Source organism: Ovis canadensis, chromosome 26 (genome assembly GCF_042477335.2).
Source record: "Ovis canadensis isolate MfBH-ARS-UI-01 breed Bighorn chromosome 26, ARS-UI_OviCan_v2, whole genome shotgun sequence".
Taxonomy (NCBI): Eukaryota; Metazoa; Chordata; class Mammalia; order Artiodactyla; family Bovidae; genus Ovis; species Ovis canadensis.
Window position 1 is genome coordinate 44,442,633 of NC_091270.1, and position 22,054 is coordinate 44,464,686.

The window sequence follows — 22,054 nt, forward strand, 5'->3', positions numbered from 1 at the left end:
AAGGAAAAAGTGAAACGAAAAAAGAAGCAAAGTGGGACTTTCCTGGTGGTCCAGTGGCTAAGACTAATCACTCCCAATGCAGGGGGCCTGGGTTCGATCCTTGGTCAGGGAACTAGATCTCACATGCTGCAACTAAGGCCCAGTGCAGACAAATAAATAGGTAAACATTTTTAAGAAGAAGAAATAAAGCCAGGGTAGATGCTATGTGAAGTCAGTCAATTATTAGTATTATTGCTCTGTGAACTTGGAGATGGTCAAGTAGGTCTTAAGTAAACTGCAAAAACTGGTAGATTAGATCCTTTGACTAGTGCTCTTTCTCTTAAAAAATTAACAGTTTCCAATGGGGGCAGACCTTAACAGTAACCCATAAAATAGTCTGCACGTTCTCTTAAAGGAATTTAGATATTTTGTGGATTTACTTTTGTATACTTTTTACACAGCCACTTGAATTACGGTCATCACACGAAAGTCACTCCAAGCCAATGTAAAGTTCTCTTCTGAAACAGTCTTGTGAAAGCCAGTTGGTCTGAGGGACTCTCACCTCTACCTTCACCCTTCTGTGCGATTCTCCCCAGACCATAGATTACCTCCATGCTCTGTTATGAATACAGATGACTCTGTGCTATACAGCTCTGTAATCTGGTAGCTCTGTGAGATGTTACTACTGGGCAAGTTTGGGGAGTAAGACGAGTGTGGAGCGTGTGATCATGACAAGGAGAGGTAGAAAACAATACTACATAAGGAGGCAGCCTGCTGGAGAGGCAACAGTGAAAGGCCTGGAAGAAGAAGGCTGTATACAAGCCCTGCTTTACCACTTAGCATATGATCCTGGGCAAGTTACTTTTCCCCTCTGCTGTTCCCTTCTTCACATGTAAAACTGAAAAAAAAAAAAATAGCAATAGCTGCTTCATTCAGCAGAATTGAGCATTAAAAGAGACAATACATGAAAGCATTTAGAAGAAGGTTTGCTGCCAAGAAGACTCTACAACTATTGTATAAGTGCTAGAAGTGACTTTTTCTGAGAGAAGAAGTTTAAATTGCTCCCCTTGTCACCTAATATGGTGAAGGGGTGGGTGGAGACCCTCATGTTGAAAAGACGTCTTCCCCTCACCCATCCTTCCTGGTGACTAGCTAAGCATTTCTCAGAGGATACTGGGAAAAAAAACAAAAACAAAAAAACCAACTTCCAAAGAAATTGATTGATTAAAACTTAGCACTCAAAGGCTCCACTTTGAACACAGGTAAAAACAAAAGCCAAAAGGATTGAGGTTAAAGGACTGACTAAAACCAGTAAAGAGGCACTAAGAGCTCTTTTAGAGAGATGAGTTGGCCTGCCCAATGTATTTCCTTCAAAGCAAATGAGAAAGCTCATTCAGGAGCCTCAAGCTCTTCACACCGCACCTTCTGCTAAAGCTACAAGCATGGGATACACTTTCCAGAAAGGATCACAGAGATTGAACATCCAGAAGGAGGAAGAGGCTGCTAGGGGTTCCTTGTCTCCAGTGTAACCCTCCCTCCTTCCCTATTCTCAGCCACGAGTCTTCTCAGAAGTCACCTCTGCATGAAAGCTCAACTGTCATGTTTGGTACAGTATTAGTTATTACTATTTTAAGAGCTATTTTATTACTGTTTTTAGCTCTTTGACATTTCCCTATCTAGACTTCTTTATTATCTGTACATTTGAATATATAGGACTAAGGACTTTGGAAAATACGTCTGCCTCTAGGTGAAAATTCAGCCCCCTAATCTTTTTTCCTGTAGATTTTTCAACCATGGATTATCCAACAACAAGAGTTTTCCAAATCCTGACTCTGATACTTGAGGATGAATCTATGTGGTTTATATGTGTTACTTCCTTGGGTCAGGGAGGAAGCCAGCTGGTAGATATTCCACTCTGTTGGTGTAAGGACAGTTGCCAGGGTCCAGCCCCGGTGGATCCAGGGTGATTCGAAGGTGGGGACAGAGTCGGCATCCTGGAAAAAACTATTTTAATTACAGATATAGAGGGAGATTAGAAACAGATAGTGTAGTAGGAAAATTAGTGGAGAAAAGAGGCTGAATAACTTGGATTACATGGAATAGCATCCATGCTCCAGATGGGGATTCAGCCAGAAAAACGGGAGCAAGAAAGAAGCGACATGGGGGAATCAGTCTTTCCGGAAACTGATCCGATTTCTTTATTTTGGGGTTTGCTTATATACCTTTTGTTACACATAGGGATGAATACATAGTCAAGCGGGAGTCAGCAGTCCTGACCTTTATCAAAATCAGGTGCTTCACATAAATGTATAAAAAAAAGGTCTTAGGGATATTATGATCCTTTCTTTCTGATAACCAAAAACTTATTTTTTCCAAGGGTGTTTTTTCTTAAACCAGGCACCACCCTCCAAATAAAGTTACATTCCTATAGGGTGAGGGTGTAGTGAGTTACAATCAAGAAAGGCATTTATTTAACCCAAGGTTAACATGATTACTCTTAAAAGTTAATACTTATTTTTCCTATATGCTTAAAGGTTAATACTTATTTCTTCTATATGTTAGTTATATTCATTATAAGGGCGGGGAACATGGAGATTTAGCAGCAAACATCAGCCCAACAAATGAAAATCCTTTCACCAATGCTCCCCTTAAGATCTATTTAGTCTTAAGATAGTGATAAAGTTACATTTTTACATAGCAAGGACACAGTGATTTATAACAAAGCACAGTGATCTATTACAAAAGAGAAAATCCATTAACTCAAAAAGTCTAGTATTGCTAACATCAAAAACTACTGTATTTCCTTTTCTATATTCCAAATACATTGATTAATATATTCCCAGGTGCCTAAGGATATGGAGGCCTGGCGGCAATCATTGACTCAACAAAAAGAAAAAGCCCTGTGCTAATTAAGACTCTCAAAATACTCCAAAACTCTCTGTGCTGTTTATGGTTGAGAGGTAGTAAACAATCATGTGGCAGGAGTATGAATAATCCTGTCACACAAGCTAGTCTGTCAGCAGAGAGGTTTGACCTGAAACATCCTTGTCCCACCCAGAGCAGGGAATTAGAGCAATTATTGACACAACAAATGAAAAACCCTTCACCAATATAATTCCTAACCAACCCACTATACTAATAATTTCTAACTTCCCAAAAGAATTTGCCTTTAGTAAGTCTAAAACATCTCATGCCTCTCAGGTTGGGAGGCTGTAAACAATCACATGTGGCTGGACAAATCTATACAGGTGGGCTAGATAACCTTCAGAGCAGTCCGTAAGCTGAAACCCTCTTGTCACGCCCAGGAATCTTTATTGCCTTGGAGCTGCACGTTTACTCTTTCTCCAAGAAAAACGGTTACGGGGGAGAGCCCCCCGTAAAGTCAGAGGTGTAGGTGAGAGCATAAAACAGACTCTGGTTTTGGGGTAGATGCTCGGGAACAGGGGGTTTCCTGAGGCTTGATCACGCCTTTGCGTATGCCAAGCCTCCTTCCTCATGACCTTTGCCATGGGCGGAGTTCCTCACGCTGGCTCCCGGCAGACAGTCTCCATACTTTTGATTTAAAACAGAAAGATAACAAAGATGAACCCCAACCCTATGGTGATGGGCTCATATTTTTGCTCCAGAAGAAAGAAAAGCAGATGCTTTCCTAAGTACTTTAGAGCAGGGTGTACAATCAGCCCCTCCAAAGCTGGTGACCCAGGCTGCCAGACTGAGGTGAAGAGTCTAAGAGCCCAGAAGGTTGTTCAAGCCAGATTGTGGGCTAAGCACAAGATTACAAGAGCAGGGAAAGGACTAAAGACATTGTTACCCATAGCATCCATTTTCATTACTTTTAACAAAAAGGTTTAGAAAATCTAGAAGACTAAGTTGTGAGATATGTTACGATGCATTCAGCCCCCGAAATACCCTTAAGCCTGTGCATTATACAGAAACCTGCTTATACAGTCTTACTAAGTCCTGCAAGTAAATGAAAGGTGATCATCACTCCTGTTTTCTCTAGAGAGAATTAGACTGGGTTCTTCTGATAACTCCCAGCCTTCTGATATTACTTGGTGTCTTACGGTCATAGTCGAGCTCTCTGGGAACCATAAGGGAGAGGTTTCAGTTTATCAGGCTTCCCGCCCAGTAAGCAAACAGCCTGTCCTCATCGAACTGTCATCATTTTTCACCTGGGCTCTCTTTTCTTTGTGTTTTTTTTCCTCTCTTATTTAGAAGCTCTGAAGGTTCCAAACCTGGAAATAAAGTTTAATGTGACAGACGGGCCGGCGGAACATTGGGAGCGCTTTTTCATTTCACACTGTGATCACTTAAGGAGCTGATCATCTATTTCTATAATCCAGACGGCCACAGCCAGAGTGCCTCATTCTGCAGAGTGACATTCTTTCCAGGTCTCCAAATTCTAATACAGCCATGTGCCATTATCCCCCTCTCTCTTCCTCCTCCCCTCTCTCTCTTTTTAAGAGCTAGTTAAGCATTCACTACAAGTGTAATAAAGGAGATGAATTACCAGTCCATTTTCATCACTGATGCCCAGCTCTGGCTCAGCTTTTAAAAAACCATCTCCTTCCTTCTCTTTTGCCAACAGCCCCATCTGACCAGCATTTGACTCATTTCAACCAAATAGATGGCAAATTTCATCCCATTTAAAAAACAAAAAAGGAAACGGTCACTCATTATCCTTAAAGCTTCTGGCTTTGCTGCCTATGAAATGCCCGTCACTCTCTAGAATCCATTCACTGCCCCATGTTCCCAGATTATTCCAAATCTTCTCTTACCTCCTGAAATCCGTGACTCTTCCAGTATCCTCACTCCCAGCCGATTACATTACTTCCTACTTCACTCAGAAGTAGGGAATTCCCTGGTGATCCAGGGGTTAAGACCCCATGTGTCCACTGCAGGAGACGTGGGTTCAATCCCTGGTTGGGGTATTAAGAACTCACACACTGCATGATGCAGCTGAAAATCAATCGATCAATTAATTTTAAAAGATCAGCTCTTTGGAGCTCTGTGAAAAATTTTAAACAGTCACTTTTCACAGACTTCCATAGCTTATCTCATGCCTTCCCACCTGTTAATGGCTCACCTTGTTATGTTCCTGTCTAAAACCATGTCTTCCACGTGGGTACCGGATCCTATGCTCTCCATCTGCTCCAGAACCTCTCCCAAATTCTCCTTTCTCTTCTACATCATCTATTTTTTTTTTAAGTCTCTACTGGGTCATTTCCATCAGCATACTCACATGCCAGGCCTTCTCTCATCTTGGAAAAGGAAAAGGAAGGTTGACTCCACTCTCCCCATCAACTTATATCTGATTCCTTTGCTCTCCTCTATAGCAAAGCTCCTTGAAAGAGTTAGCTTTACGCTCTGTTTCTCTTTGTCTCTTCTTTTTAATCTCTTGAACCCACTCCCATCAGCTTGGTGTAAGATGCTGAAGCAGCTCTCAGCTGAACACCAAGAAGAAAGGCAGTGGAGTGAGTGAGTGTGGGCTCTGGAGCCAGCCTGGCTGTGTTAGAATCCCCATGCTGTCACAATCCAGTTGTGTGAACTTAGAGAAGTCACTTAATCCCTCTATTCTTTGGTTTGTTTATCTGTAAAAAAGGAACTATTTTAGTACGTACCCTTATGTTTGTTGGGAAGAATAAAACTAAAAATTACATGTAACCTGCTTAGTACAAGGTCTGGAACACACTGGGTGCTCAGTAAGTGCTGGTTACTATTATAATTTAGTATCCAATAGAAACATAATGATAGCTGTATATATTATTTACACTGTTAACCATCATGCTGAAAAATGCTAAATGAGAATAGGTGAAGCTAATTTTAATAATTTCTCTTATCTTGGAATACTCAAAATATCATTTCAATGTATCTATATAAAAATCACTGACCAGAAATTTTCAGTCCTGTTTTTGCACTAAGTCATCAAATCCAGTGAGTATTTTACACACTCTGTCTCAATCCAGACTATGCATATTATTAATTGCTCAGGAGCCACAACAGAAGAAAGCCACTGGGGAAGTGCCCCTTTCTAGGTTATAACGCCTTCTAATAATACATGTCATTTGCTTTAAAGCTAAAGTAGAAAGTCCCAAGATTCAGTCCACCATCAGTGTCAGAACCAGAAAATTAATGGGGAACTTGAGTTTCTAAAATTCTACACCTAATCTTCCCAAGTGGACCGGGTTAATCCATCCTTTTCCTAAAACATCATCCATTTCCTCCTTCATTGGGCACACCGATGCTGGCATTCTGCCATCTGCCATTTTCCCCAAACATTTCTTTCCTTTCACTTGATTCATGTTCTAATTCATGTATTGATTTGTACTTTCTCTTGCCATCTCTTTCTCTTGCTTTTCTCATCATCATCATTTTCTGGAAATGAGACATGGAAGCAGGCAACAGCTGGGTAAGGGAGAGGTCAGGAAGGAGAGCTAAAGGGATGATTTCTGTGATACCCAAGTCAGGAGCTGGCTGAAACATCAGTCATGGAAGTATCGGGAGTGGACGTGTGGGGACGCTGGAGGGGGAAAGGAGGGATGTCAGAGCCTCCCATTCCTCTCCATCTTCAGTCCCACTGTTTCCTCAGGGCCCCCCTGGCCCCCGCTACACTGGGCTAGGGCGATGACCTCCTGACCAGGAAGCTGGATACACCAGGGTTCAATGTCTATCCCTTTTGTTTAGCTCAGTAACCTCAGCGACTAGAATAACAGTCATATAGTATGGCACATAGTAAGCACTCATTAAAAAAGGAAAGCAGACAGGAAGAAAGGAAGGGAGGGGAGGAAGGAAGGGAGAGTAGGAAGAAACAAAGTGTCCTCTTCGACTTTCTTTCAGGCATTCGCCATTTCCTTTTTGCTCATGCTGGAACTCGGTGCTATACCCAGAAGACCTCCCTTGATGTGGCCCCCTGCTTGTATCTTTCACTTTATTTGACTCACTCCTCCTGCCCCTTCCTTACACTCTAACCAAACTGCCTCTTTCTGATTCCTTGGACTAGCTAGATGATCACTGCTGGAGAGTTGTTCTGTCATTTTCTGTCTGGAATTCATTTCATGACCATCTCCTCCTCCTCCAAGCCGCATCTTAAATATTACTGATTAAAACAGGCCTTCTCTGATCCTTACCCCATTGTGTTTCATGACAGCTGGCTGTGTGTTTCTTTTTGTTGAATGTTCTCATTTTATAATTACAGATTTACGTTTAGCCATTGGAGAAGGAGATGGCAACCCACTCCAGTGTTCTTGCCTGGAGAATCCCAGGGACAGGGGAGCCTGGTGGGCTGCCGTCTCTGGGGTCGCACAGAGTCGGACATGACTGAAGCTACTTAGCAGCATGTTTAGCTACTAATTAGCCTACCTGTCTCCAATCCTGAAACTCACCCAATAGTGAGCTCCACGAAGTGTAGGCACCATGTCTATTTCATTCATCTCTCTATCCAACACCCAGTACAGTGCCTGGTACATATTAAATCCTCAAGCCAGAAGAGCTGAATATATGAAACCATTCCATTCCCTGGCTTATAAATGGCTTCTCTGAACTTGCTTCCTTTATCATTTCCTTTAACGTTCAGTGTGAACCCTTCTGAAAATGTGGCACATATGCTAAAGAGGTGGTACCTGGCTATCTTATTGGCCCAGGAGGAGCACCCCTGTTGAAATAACTCCTGCAAGAGTGATGGTTCAATAGGGCATAGCCTGACTCTGGTGTGGTTTTTCACTAGCCGTGGAGAAAATTTCCACTATCAGGATTCAATCCCCAAAACAGGGCATCTCAAAGACCAAACAGACATTGTTCTGAGACCATGGTGTCTTTAAGGATAACAAGGAACCTGTTTAAATGAGAAAACCACTGAATCCTAGAAGGCACCACATGAGTATTCTACCAGGGAGGGAAGGACAGTGTACTTCCAGCCTTGTGTTCAGTCACTAAATGTTTGTCTTTTAGGGACATAAGAACAACTACAACAACAATAACTCATTTTAAAAGAGCATTTACATTTTTAGATGATGCAACTGACAAGGGATGAATTTCCAAACTATACAAATAGCTCAAATAGCTCAATGTTTAAAAAAAAAAAAAAAAAGAAAGCCAGGGGCAACCTAGAGCCATTTGAAAATTCATCTCACAATGAGGGCACAAAAATCATAATTTCAACCTACTTTTGAGGCCAGAATTCATCCTAAAGACCAGCATATCGTTGTTTGGGGGTCCTGTGGCCATTTAGAAAAGAGGGATTGCAGAGGTTGGAAGCCAAGCTAGGCAGATATATCAAAATTCAGAGTGATAAAACTATGCACCTCAAATCTTTTTAAAATTTTTATTGGTTAAAAATTATATATAGAAACTGAATATTGAGGATACATCAATAATGTATCAAGGTTAACTTGGGTGGATGTGGCAGGGAAGACTCAAGGCTAAGAAAGGAAAACTTCCTTATTCAGGATGCTAAAAATAACAACTTTCTCCACCACGTTGAACATTACTATAGGGCACAGCCAAGTAATTATATATCCTCAGTCGAGCTTACATTTGCCATACATATATAGTGATACTAAAAAAATTTAAGTTAAGCCTCTGCTCAGTGCACTCTCTCTAAAAAATACTTTGCTGCAATTTAAATAGCTACAAATGGAGTAAGTTCAAAAAGTAAATTAAAATACATCTCATGAACTCTGATCACAGTTTGAAAATATATTATCCGTTAGGTGATTCAGTTCAGTTCAGTTGCTCAGTCGTGTTCGACTCTTTGCGACCCCATGAACCGCAGCACACCAGGCCTCCCTTGTCCATTACCAACTCCCAGAGTCCACCCAAAACCATGTCTATTGAGTCAGTGATGCCATCCACCATCTCATCCTCTGACGTCTCCTTCTCCTCCTGCCTTCAATCTTTCCCAGCATCAGGGACATTTCAAATGAGTCAGCTCTTCACATGAAGTGGCCAAAGTATCGCAGTTTCAGCTTCAACATCAGTCCTTCCAATGAACACCCAGGACTGATCTCCTTTAGGATGGACTGGTTGGATCTCCTTGCAGTCCAAGGGACTCTCAAGAGTCTTCTCCAACACCACAGTTCAAAAGCATCAATTCCTTGGCTCTCAGCTTTCTTTATAGTCCAACTCTCACCTCCATACATGACCATTGGAAAAACCATAGCCTTGACTAGATGGACCTTTGTTGGCAAAGTAATGTCTCTGCTTTTGAATATGCTATCTAGGTTGGTCATAACTTTCCTTCCAAGGAGTGTCTTTTAATTTCATGGCTGCAGTCACCATCTGCAGTGATTTTGGAGCCCAAAAAAATAAAGTCAGCCACTGTTTCCACTGTTTCCCCATCTATCTGCCATGAGTGATTATGGGTAAAAAAAAAAAAAATTTTTTTTTCAGCCAAGTCCCAGTTACAAATAAAGCCAATCAGCTACTTAGCAGGGGAAAATTTAAGTCCCTGGCCACTTAAAGCCACTTAAAGGAATGGTTCCTTCTTTAAGTCAACATGCTTTCAAGTACATCTATTACTTTCTGCTGCTGCTGCTGCTGCTGCTGCTGCTGCTGCTGCTGCTGCTGCTGCTGCTGCTGCTAAGTCACTTCAGTCGTGCCCAACTCTGTTTCGACCCTACAGACAGCAGCCCACCAGGCTCCTCTGTCCCTGAGATTCTCCAGGCAAGAACACTGGAGTGGGTTGCCATTTCCTTCTCCAATGCATGAAAGTGAAAAGTGTGAGTGAAGTCACTCAGTCGTGTCCGACTCTTCATGACCCCGTGGACTGCAGCCTACCAGGCTCCTCTGTCCATGGGATTCTTAGTGTGTATCTATTTTTTAAATTTATTTCTTAATTTTCTTTTTGGCCATGCTGGGTCTTTGTTGCTGCGCATGGGCTTTCTTCAGCTGCAGCCAGCTGGGGCTACTGTCTGGGTGCAGTGCACAGGCTTTCATCACACAGTGCATTTCATTTCAGCGCACAGTGCTCATTGCAATGGCTTCTCTTGTCGGGGAGCCGAGTTCTAGGATGTGCGGGCTCAGAGGTTACGGCGTGAGGGCTTAGTTGTCCCTCACCATGTGGGATCTCCCCAGACCAGGGATTGAACACGTGTCCCTTGAATTGGCAGGTGCATTCTTAACCACTGGACCACCAATTCAGTTCAGTTCAGTTCTGTCACTCAGTCATGTCTGACTCTTTGCAACCCCATGGACTGCAGTACACCAGGCCTCCCTGTCCGTCACCAACTCCTGGAGTTTACCCAAACTCATGTTGAGTCGGTGATGCCATCCAACCATCTCATCCTGTCATCCCCTTCTCCTCTCACCTTCAGTCTTTCCCAGCATCAGGGAAGTCTGCATTTCTACTATTAAGGGAGGTCTTCAAGACTCAATTCTCCTGCTTAATCACCAATCCCCACTCTACATATGATTTATCCTTTTATTTTCAATGCCTTCTCTATGCCTGAGAGGATTAAAAATAGGAAAGGATAGGAGAGTTTTACTCCAAAACTATAACTCTGTGACCATGTGAGCATCACTACTTTGATGTGAATCTGTTGACCCGGCTCATGACTTGACCTTAATTTTATCTCTGACAAACAGAACCGTAGAATGTTTGAGTTGGATGACCCCTAAGAGATCCCTGATGTATTGCTCACATGTAGAGAAAAAAGTTGGGCACTGTTTGGGTCCCCATAGGAAACGGGTCTTGTGACTAATCACAAGCTACCTGTTACAGGTTAAATTTTATCTCCCTAAAATAGGTTGATATATAACTCTCAGGACCTGTGAATGAGAAAATTTGGACAGACGTGCACCCAGGGAGAGCTCCATGGGAAGATAAAGGCATACAATAGGGTGATGCTGTACAAGCTAAAGAACACCAAAGGCTTCCAGCAAAGCTTGGGAAGCAGGGAGAGAAGCATGGGACAGACTCTCTTGTTCTAAGAAGAAATCAGTCCTGCAACATCTTGATCTTAAGCTTCTAGCCTCCAGATGGCGGGACAATAAATTCCTGTTATTGAAGCTGCCCCATTTGTGGTACTTTGTTACAGCAGTCCTAGCAAACTAATGCAACAGCCAAATGTGTTAAGAAAGCATTTTGGTAAAAAGACACAGGATAAAATCTGGAAGAACAACAACAAAATCTGAAGCAAGAAATAAAAAGCAAGAAAAACACTAGGGAAAACACAAAGAATAAAGGTATTGAAAAGAATAAACAAATACGTCAATAAAAGCAGCCTCTCTGGCCCCCTCACCCCTGTCATTTCTTTCTTTGTTACAATAATCCTTCTATAACAACAAATTCTCCTAATAGAAGTTCTAGTGTGTAGGAATTTGCTTCTGCATATTTTTCAGAAACAGCAAAAATGTCAGTGCCAGTTTGTCTGTTACTGAAGTGTATGCCATTCTTATTAGGGATAAATAAGAGACACAGGGAAGGAGGAGATAGGACTGAACAAGAGAGGAGAGGAGAAGGGAATGGCAGAGGAGTGATCACATTTACAATTAAAACATGACAGAATAAATAAGACAAGATCCCAGATCTGGATGCACATGCTAGAGACAATTCTGGGGATGGGGAGCTCTGAGCAGACTTTATTTTTGGGGGCTCCAAATCACTGCAGATGGTGACGGCAGCCATGAAATTAAAAGACACTTGCTCCTTGGAAGAAAAGCTATGACCAACCTAGACAGCATATTAAATAGTAGAAACATGACTTTGCCGACAAAGGTCCATCTAGTCAAAGCGATCGTTTTTCCATTAGTCATGTATGGATGTGAGAATTGGACCATAAAGAAAGCTGAACACAAAAGAACTGATGCTTTTGAACTGTGATGTTGGAGAAGACTCTTGAGAGTCCCTTGGACTGCAAGGAGATCCAACCAGTCCATCCTAAAGGAAATCAGTCCTGAATATTCATTGGAAGGACTGATGCTGAAGCTGAAGCTCCAATACTTTGGGCACCTGATGCAAAGAACTGACTCTTTGGAATAAGACCTAATGCTGGGCAAGACTGAAGGTGGGAGGAGAAGGGGACGGCAGAGGATGAGATGGTTGGATGGCATCACCGACTTGATGGACATGAGTTTGAGCAAGCTCCAGGAGTTGGCAATGGACAGGGAAGCCTGCCGTGCTGCAGTCCGTGGGGTAGCAAAGAGTCAGATATGACTGAGTGACTGAACTGAACTGAGATTGTCTTAAAGGAGATAGATAAAGGGCAATAAAGGATATAGGAGTCAATCTCTCCAGACATAAATTCCTAAAGTATCTGAATATCTGTTTGTAGAGCTGAACACTCACACTCACACAAATGCACACCTGCTTCTTGCACACACCACAAAGCAGGACATACCTGCATGCAATCTACTGGAAAGGGACCTTCTAATGGTGCCCACAGATCAAACGATGAGAAATGCAAACTAACAGGGACAGTCTTAATATAATAAAGTAAGGGGTATGAAATATAGTTCATTTTCTTCTTTAAATTCTTGGTAAATATAATGCCAATATCTCTCTAACCCTCAAAGGTGAATACGCTCTGTTCTATTTCATGAAAGGCAGGTTTGTCTCATTTCTTGTAAGTCAGTTTCATGCTGCAGCTGCCTCCTCATAATGCTCTGCTCCCTCCTGAGTCTCCATGACTGAATGACCATTGACTTTTGTTGACCACGGGCTTCTGGTCACTGGCTTGAATGCCTGAACTCCTAACATCAGGTGGATCCGCGGGTGATGAATGCTAGTGGGTGATATGTCTTACAGCCCTCTTCTTCTCCCAGGATTCCACCCCCCTAGCTCAAGGCTGTTGAGATTTTACTGAATTCAAGGTCACTGAAAAGGATTACTGTAAGAAACGGAGAGGTTTTAAACTGTGTGCTTTACAGAAAAAGTTCCCCAAAGACAAGCATTTGAGACATGGTTCCTTTGAAGACACAGCTTAGTTCCTAGCCTTGCTTCCCGGCCCACGTATGTGCTCTACTTTTAGCAAACATCTCCTGTTTCCAAACACAATTAAAGTCTCCTACAACAACCCACAGTCAAGACAGAACGTTGTTAAACAGAGCAGGGCTACAACCCTTTATTCTCCTATGGCTCTCAGGCCGTGCAGAACTTAAGAAAAGTGAAAGAGACGATGCCTGTGTCAGGTGCTTTAGCAGGCAACAGGTGGAAACTCAGCCCAAACCCAGTGCAATGTTTATTTTCATAACTCATTTTCTCATAATACAGAATGCCAAGACAGAAGGTTTGGTCAGTTCAGTTACTCAACCATGTCATCAGAGATTCCTTCCCTTCCTCTATTCTGAAGAATAAAGCATCAGCTTTATGGTAGGGCTGGTTCCCTCAAACTCAGCATCGGTGACAGTGACAGATCCCTGTTCATATCCAATGGGAGAGGGACCCTGGCTTTTCTTTGCAGAAAATTCAAACAAGTCTATTCTCTGCCTTGCCCTACTTGCTATCATATCCTCAGCACCTTCAGCAGAGTTATGAAGACCTGTGTATCAGCTGAAAGTTATCTGCATATTGTCATTTTCTGGACAAACTTCCATTTTTCTCCATGACCTTTTAGACATCTTTTAAACACTGATCTCTAAAAGTAAAAAAAAAAAAAAAAGTCAGTGATTCACAGAGGCCTCAACCTTACACATAGGGGATTTTTAGCCACACTTTAGAGAAATCTGGCTCTAAAGATGTTACCTTCTATTACCTTCAGCAATAGAAGCTGAATAGGTATTTGTTGTATGAATGAAGAATAAATACATCACATCAGTCCAAATTGGCTAGAGCCAATCACTGGCAAGGGAGAGGAAAAGCAATCAGCAGTTTCCCATCCAAGGAGAAGCAACCATAATATTAACTACAATCTCATTATAGAGAGACCTGCCCCCTGAGAGCTGTACCTTGGTTAGGCAAAGACCCAAGCAAAGACTTTGAAATGAAATTCATTTTTGTTTTCACTCATGTTTTATTTTATCTACAAAGTAAAAGTTTAGGAGGGTGAACTCTCCTGCAATTTTTGAATACAGGAAGGAGATAACGAAAGGATCTCCATTCCTACTACACACACCATCCCCAAAAGTCAGGGAGAGAGGCAAAGTTTGACCTTCCAGGAAAAAATTGATTCATCCAAGGCTCAGAAGCCCAGTCGGGTGTTTTTGATGTCTTCTTGTAGTGAGTATAACTGTTTCTCTCCCCAAAAGATATATCCATGTCCTAACTCCCAGGACCTCTGAATATGACCTGATTTGGAAATAAGGTCTTTGCAGATATAATCAAGTAAAGCATGAGGCATACTAGATTAGGGACAGCCATGATACAATGTTCGGTGTTCTTATCAGAAGTGGGAAGTTTCTGTCCATCCCAAAGTCCCATGTACACTCTGCTAGATTTAAAATGGATAAACAGCAAGGACTTACTGTGTAACACAGGGAACTCTGCTCAATGTTATGTGGCAGCCTAGATGGGAGGGGAGTTTGGGGAAGAATGGATACATGTATGCATATGGCTGAGTCCCTTCACTCTTTACCTGAAAGAACCACAACATTGTTGATCGGCTATACCCCAATACAAAATTAAAAGTTAAAACAAAAGAGAAGCAGGGAAGTTTTAACACAGACAGAAGACAGACAAGGAGAGCGCCGTGTGACAACAAAGGTAGAGACTGGAGTGATCTGTCTACAAGCCAAGGAACATCAAGGGCGGCTGGCAACCACTAGAAGCTAGGAAGAGAAAGGATTTCCCTAGGGCAGGGGTCCCCAACCTCTGGGATCTAACGCCTGATGATCTGAGATGGAACTGATGTCATAGTAATAGCAACAATGTGCACGATAAAGGTGATGCACTTGAATTACCCCGAAACCTTCCCCACCTTGTCCATGGAAAAACTGTCTTCCCTGAAACCAGTCCCTGGTAAAAATGCCGGGGACCACGGCCCTAGAATATTGAGAAAGGGCACAGCCTTTCCCTACTGTTAACCTTCAGCTGTGGCAGGGCACTTCCACTAACAGTTTTGTGGGTTTTTATATTCCAATAAAAATTTTCAAAAATCTCTCCTGGCACCAAAGACCACTCAAACTAAGAAAGCTCCTTTTCCACCCTGATGGCAAGCTCCTCCACAATGCAAAACCTTTGTTTCATTGTAGATTTCATTTTGTCCAGTTTGTGGCAACAGCTCAGAGCCATACCTTATATCAGATCTTCAGAAAGCGATTTCCGTCCATTCCCTCCACCTTCCTGAAGTTTCATAAAATTACTGGTCTAAAGATGATCATCGAATTCAACCTCCACCTGATGAGACCTTCGCATTCTCCCCTGGTCTGAGTCATCTGTGCTTCTAGTATCCAGGCAGTGAGACATGTGAACCACCCTGTCTGCCCCATATCTCACTGCTTCTGTGCTAATGTCTCTTCATCCATTCATTCACTCATCCATTAACATTTGCTATTAACTGATATCTGCTGCTGCTGCTAAGTCGCTTCGGTCGTGTCCGACTCTGTGCGACGCCATAGATGGCAGCCCACCAGACTCCTCTGTCCCTGGGATTCTCCAGGCAAGAACACTGGAGTGGGTTGCCATTTCCTTCTCCCAATTGATATCTACTGAGAACCTACTCTGTGTCAGGTACAATTCTCGGCTCTGAGAATAGAGCAGGAGGAAAATACACAATGAATACCCTGGTGAGCATAATTTCTAATGAATGAAGATCATAAACAAATAAGAGAAGAAAGCATGCCCAGTGTTGATAAAGACTATCAAGGAAATTTAAGTAAGCAGATGGGACAGAGAAAGGCGTCAGGTGGGAGTGCAATTTTAAAAGCGTAGCAGGGAAAACCAGCTTCTGATTATAATAGCAAAATGCAGCTACCAAGAGTACTTGGTCAGGAAGCTTCCCTGTGGTCCAGTGGTTAAGAATCCGCCTTGCAGTGCACGGGACACAGGTTCAATCCCTGATTGGGGAGCTAAGATCCCACATGCTGCGGAGCAACTAACCCAGGCGCCACAACTGCTGAGCCAGCACCGTGCAACGAAAGACCCCTCATGATGCAACAAAGATCCGATGCAGCCAAATACATCTAAAAAAATAAAAGCTCATATTGAAATAAAAGAGTACTTGATTGTACAAACTTTACATGTTTTTCTGAGTAGGAAAATGTCATTCCCCCCCAGTGCCCAAGGTCAATTCCTATTACTATTTGGGACAGCTTCTTTTCCAGCCTTTAGCCCCTCCCCAGTCATCATCCTCCCTTCTCTTTGGGGTGAATCATTGCAAGTGCTCTGGGGGCCCGTTCTGACTGTACCCTCTCCGATTATGGTGCCTGGAACTGGTACCCTGTTCTGGGTGGACACAGAGTAAAACAGGACCATCATCTCCGACGGTCTTTATTCTCTGTACTTTATGACTGACAGTGCAAACACAACTGTGCTCACTTTTAAAAATAACCATATGGCACTGTAGACTCATACAGAACCGAGAATCAGTAAGACTGTGCTAAGAAATGTTTGTGCATCCTAACTCTTCAGCCCCAGGCTCTTCCCACTCTGTGGTGTTTCTTCCCCCTTGATTTTACTGGCTTTGGGAAAAATTAAACCAGTTAGGGCAGCAGCTGTGGCAGTTAGAATACACAGCACGCGACGACTTCTAGGCATGACTCTGCTCCATCTAATGCTGCCCACTTTATCCTACAGATTTGATTAACACCATCCCAATCCGCAGAGACTTAAAGTGCTGAGTTATCATCTGCCTATTTTTTGCCCTCTAATGTTTGAAAAGAAATCAATTGATGGCAGCTTATGTTTCTGTCCTTTGCTTCCCTTGCCAGAGGTGAATCCCACTGTGAGTGAGAAGGGGCTGGTGCCGGCCCTCCAGCCTCTCTGGTGAGGGTGGGATCACAGAGAAAATTCACGCTCCCTTTTCCCTGCCCTGCTCCCCCTATGAAAACAAAATCATGTGGTGTGCAGGGTAAACCTTTTCCACTCCAATCTTATATTGGTTTTCTTGGTGTTCTCTCTTACTCTTTACCTTCCAGAATCAACAGAAATACATCATCAAAAGAGGCACTAAGATATTAATTGTTGATGCCATAAGAGTTGAAATCCACCAATTACTGGCTATGGAATCTTGGATAAGCCACTCAACTGCTCTGTGACTCTTTTTCCCATCTGAAAAATGGAGTTAATAATAGTAGCTGTGTCCAAGGCACATTTCGAGCATTAAATGAGGTCACACGTGGAAAGCACTTGGGCTCATGATGACACCATGGAAGGGTTAGCTTCCATTTGGAGTTAAAATTAAATACATAAATTCATAGTTCACTGCCAATTATTTGGAGGTGGATTATCAGCTCTGTGTTTTCCCTGGGAGGGGAGAAAAGAGTGTGATATAACAGGTCCTGGAGTCAGACAGACAAAAAATGGTATCTGACTTCAATTGCATGACCTTGGGAACATTATTTATCTGAGGCAAGCCTCAATATTCTCACCTGCTAAGTGGTGACAATAACACCTCCTGCACAGAGCTGTTGAGGGAATCCTGGTGATTCTAGTGGTCTCTGTGCTCCACGCAACGCCTATGGAATTTATAGCTTCAGATGCAATGCACAAAATGTGAAATGTGCCCTTGGTTGCAGAAGATTGTTCTTGGAAGAAAAGAATGTCATCATTTGAACCCCACAAAGAGACCTGAACTTCTGACTTGCCTTTTCTAACAAGGGACCTTTCTTTAGTCCTGACCATCCAAGTATCACCGTAACCGAGGCACGAACACCTCAGGGCCCCATCTTTCTCTTCCAGCCCCATGAATTTCCCAAAGGCTTCATACTATGGTATCTCCACTCGTGTTGACTCTCTCTCCAATAGCTCCTCCATTATTCAGAACTTTCATCCACATCTGGCACCCATGAAGTAAACCCTTCCCAATGATTGTGGGCTTATGGATCATCCTTCCTGATTCATTCATAGCAAAGGCTTTCTATGGACAAGATCAGGAGGAACAGCAAGAGGGTGGGCACATCAGGTCCTGAGACAGGGTTGGCAAGAGTGGGAAGCGTGGTATTTCACAGGCAGCCCACTCAGTCACACAAGCAGGTGGCCAAGTAGTCCATGTGACCAATGTGTGCAGAACTCTTTGGCTGCCTCAGAAAAAAAATAGCATTACACTGATATAATATCGTATTTCTGACTGCATCAAATTTTCTCCAGATGATAATAATCAGCAGCTATACTTGCAAAATGACAGGGCTGGGAATACCTATGGGATCACTTCTTCCACAAGCCTCATTTTATACATGAATAAACTTAGAAGTGAAGTGACTTGTCCACGGTCATGCAGGTAAGAAATGACAACATCTGATTTAGCATCAGGGTGCTAATTTTGATTATGCTTTCCATTGCCTCATATAATTTCAAATTCCTGCTGAACATTAAATATCTGAACAACAGTGATACAGATACGTTTCTCATTTCTTGACTTTAGCCCTTTATAATACCCTTAAAAGAATGTTTACGAACAGCTCCTCTGTGTAAAACCAAGAGCAAAATGCTTCAACGAGCAAATCCAGAAGCTAGTCTTGCCTAAGAAGACTGTCAGCCTCTCTATACTGTCAGCCTTGAATCCCTCAAAATGTACCTGTGCCCTTGTTCATCTAATTTTCCGAGTAAATATTATCAGTCACCTTGAAGCAGGTCATTTCCTGCTGATAAACAGTCATTGACAAGGTTGTAAGCAATCAGGTTTTTAACACCTGGCCATTAATCCCTATAAATGCCCTCTACCCAAATTCTTAATCGCTTAAACAAAAGGTTTCCATGGGAGATTAACCATCAGAGCCAACCTGCAGCTTTTGCAAAGCAGTTCTTTGTGCCATGATTCCCACACTCCTCCCCTCAACACCAGGGAATGCTGGATAAGAAGTCAAGAGAACACCGATGATCAGGAGGAGGAGGTCTCAAGGTGAGCGGGACTGTGTCCTCACACCTTCCTCAGGTGTCACTGGGAGAGCAGGTGAATCTATGAAATACGGGCATGTAAGAGAGAAAGGTCTGCTGGGGAAATACTTCCTGGTTATCGGTGAGGATTTCAGTGGAGTCTCAGCCATGGTTTAACAAATATTTGTTGGGAAGCTTCAAGCAGAGGGATTCTACTGCCCCTATATATAAAGCAGATAACTAACGAGAAGCTACGGTACAGCACAGGGAACCCGACTCAGTGCTCTCTGGTGATAGAGAGGGGATATGTGTACAGGTATAGCTGACTCACTGTGCTATACAGCAGAAACTCTTATAACATTGTAAAGCAACTGTGCTGTGCTTAGTTGCTCAGTCGTGTCCGACTCTTTGCACCCCCATGGACTGTAGCCCACCAGGCTTCTCTGCCCATGGGGTTATCCAGCTAATGGTGGCCACGTGGAGGCAAGCCACCAAGTATTCTTTATCACCTACCAAAAACCCAGAGCTCTCCTAGGAAAAGAGCTCTTCTACCCCTCTGCCATGCTGCAACCCAAATGTCACCTCCTCCAGGCAGTCTTCCTTGATTTCCCAAGAATATGTTAGGGGCCCCTTCTGAATGTTTAATTGTAAATGCACATATCATAGCAATTGCTACTACTCTTTACTATGATTACTTGCCCAACTCTACAGCTCCTTGAGTAGCTGCTTCTGAGAATGCTTGTCTCACTCAACCACTGCATCCCCATTACCCAACACAGTACATCACACATGGTGGACCCTCAATAAATGTTTGGCCAATCATGGAAGCCCACTGGCATTATCCCTTGGCTTCAAGAGTCAGGACTGACTCATTGGTCTTTTGTCTCTCTCATCAATTGTTTCCCCACAGCTTTTCTTGAGCCCTACAAGAGCATCTGTTTTCACATTAATAATACCATCAAGACTTATCCTGAACTAATTTTTTCTGCTGCAGCTCCTGCGGGCTGGAGTAGTGATTATCATTCACAAGACGAAGTGGGGTGGGGGATGTAAGCTGCTCTTGAAAATGAGTCTACCGTGATGCACCAGCCAAGAGCTTAATAGGGAGCATGATCTTCAATTTGCTGAGTGTAGCTCGACAAGGAGCCCTGAGCTGGGCTTGTGACATGCCATTCCTCAGAGGGTTTCAGCTGCTGCTGTGCTGCAGGGGAGGATTGATGACTCTGATGAGAGATTTGAACACAGTCCTCTTAAAAAAACAGGAGGGCTGGGGTTGCCAGGCTAATTGCAATTGCAGGCAGATGTATATGCACGCCATGCAGAATCATGTCTGTATATTAGATGCATAGAATGAAAGGGTGGACTATTTGAGGATAAAGCAAAAGCTAAAAGGACAAAGGCAACAGGCAATCTAATCCACTTAAGGGTCAAGGAGTTTGGAGCTGAGCCGCAAATGCATCATTTGATAACAGTAACGAAAAAGACAGCAATCTATATCCACAAATAGCATTACAGCCGATTTGGTTTAGAGGCCAAACTAGGTTGATGTGAAACTTACGGGACTGGCTGTCTCTTGGATATGCTTAAGAGGGAGGAGCACATTCAATTCCTTCTCTTTCCCGTGGAGCTCAGTGTGAACTGGGTCTTACTTCCAACGTAGGTTTTCCTGTTATGTGGGACTTTATTCTGTTTAAGTGACAGTTAAGTATTTTGGCACCCAAGTTCATCTTAACACTGGAGATGCCAATTGTACAAGTGGATGAGGTCTATTTAGGGTTCCCTTTGGGCATTTCATTTCCCTGTCCAGTCTCTGTAGGTCTCTTGCTCACACTTACACACACACACACACACACACACACACACACACGAGGTTCACATTTGCAGGTGGCTTGAACTGCAGTGTGCCTGAATCGTGACTTAGCAGCTGATCATAGAAAACATAGGAAATGTGGATTCTGATGATTTGGACAGTATGTTTTGTGTCTGCAAAACCCATTACAACATTCCTGTGCAAAATGCTGTTAGAAAGGTGCTTCGTTTCCAACCGAAGTTCTAATACATCCTCCACAGTAATGACAATACATTGCATTGCAAAATATGCAGGATGCATTAAGCTTTTGTTCTCCTTATGATGTCTCAGTCAATATCAGGTAGCACTTAACGGAGGGTAATGAAGTCTGCTTTCAACACAGCAATGTTCCTACAATTATGCGCTGATTGACCTTCACTTTGTGCTGTGCCTGCAAAGAAAGGGGATCCTTCCTGATAGACTGTACAGAGCAGAGCATGCGCAAGTCAGATGGTTGAAAGGAAGCAATAAGCTTGTTGCTGCAGCACTGTGTGGGACAAGTTTCACCCGAGACTTGCTCCTAATTCAAGAGTGACAACAGACGCAATCAAAAGCTTGGGAAGGGATTTTGGGAAGACAGTTTTTTTTTTAAAAAAAAAATCACCCCAGGATTTAGGTTCTCACCCGTTCTGTGACAAATTTTAGAATAAAGGAAGTCACTGGATCGAACCTAACCAAATGCTCCCTTGTGAAAGAAATAACAATTCTGCATAAGAGGCAACTACAGAGATAGATTCGCTTCCCTCCTTACTTTTCTTAATGTCTTTTGCAGTTCTCTCTGCTGTGGTTAGGGTAGGTATCTAGTGTAGAGTCGACTCAGAATTACATGATTCAATCACAACAGACACGTATTCCTTACTCACTTAAGAGCCCAGTGCAATCTCAAGTCATCCTGGTTGGTGATGAGGGTATGGAATGCTCTGCTCCACGCAGTCACTTAGAGACCCAGGCTGATGAAGGATTTGCTAATTACATATGAGAGTCTCCCTGGAGGTCTCCAGCCCAGTCAGCTGGAAGAGAAAGGAACACAGAAAAGCCCGCATGAAAGGCTGCATGGATAATGGCCACATCACGTTGGCTCATACATCCTCCTGGCTAGCAATCCACCACACGTAGCTGCAAGGGAGCCTGGGAGACGTGCCCAGGAAGAAGACACATGGGTTACAGTGAGTAACCAGCCATCCCTGCCACACTCCTCTCCTCCCTGTTCTTTCAGTGGTGGAGTTCCTGGTTTCCCAGGGTCTCTCTCAGTCTTATAATAGGGCATGCTGCCCCCAGACACTTTCAGGATGCAAAGATTACTATCCATGGAATACTCTCAA

At 43.1% G+C, this 22,054-nt stretch overlaps 1 long non-coding RNA gene across 1 annotated transcript in view; it reads right to left on the reverse strand.

Moving 5' to 3' along the window:
* LOC138430859 (uncharacterized) overlaps positions 1-21,742 on the reverse strand; it is a 134,804-nt gene extending 113,062 nt beyond the window's left edge. The window contains exon 1 of the long non-coding RNA XR_011253412.1: positions 21,596-21,742. This is a non-coding gene — a long non-coding RNA (uncharacterized lncRNA). The remainder of the gene's footprint in view (positions 1-21,595) is intronic.
* Positions 21,743-22,054: the final 312 nt, after the last annotated feature.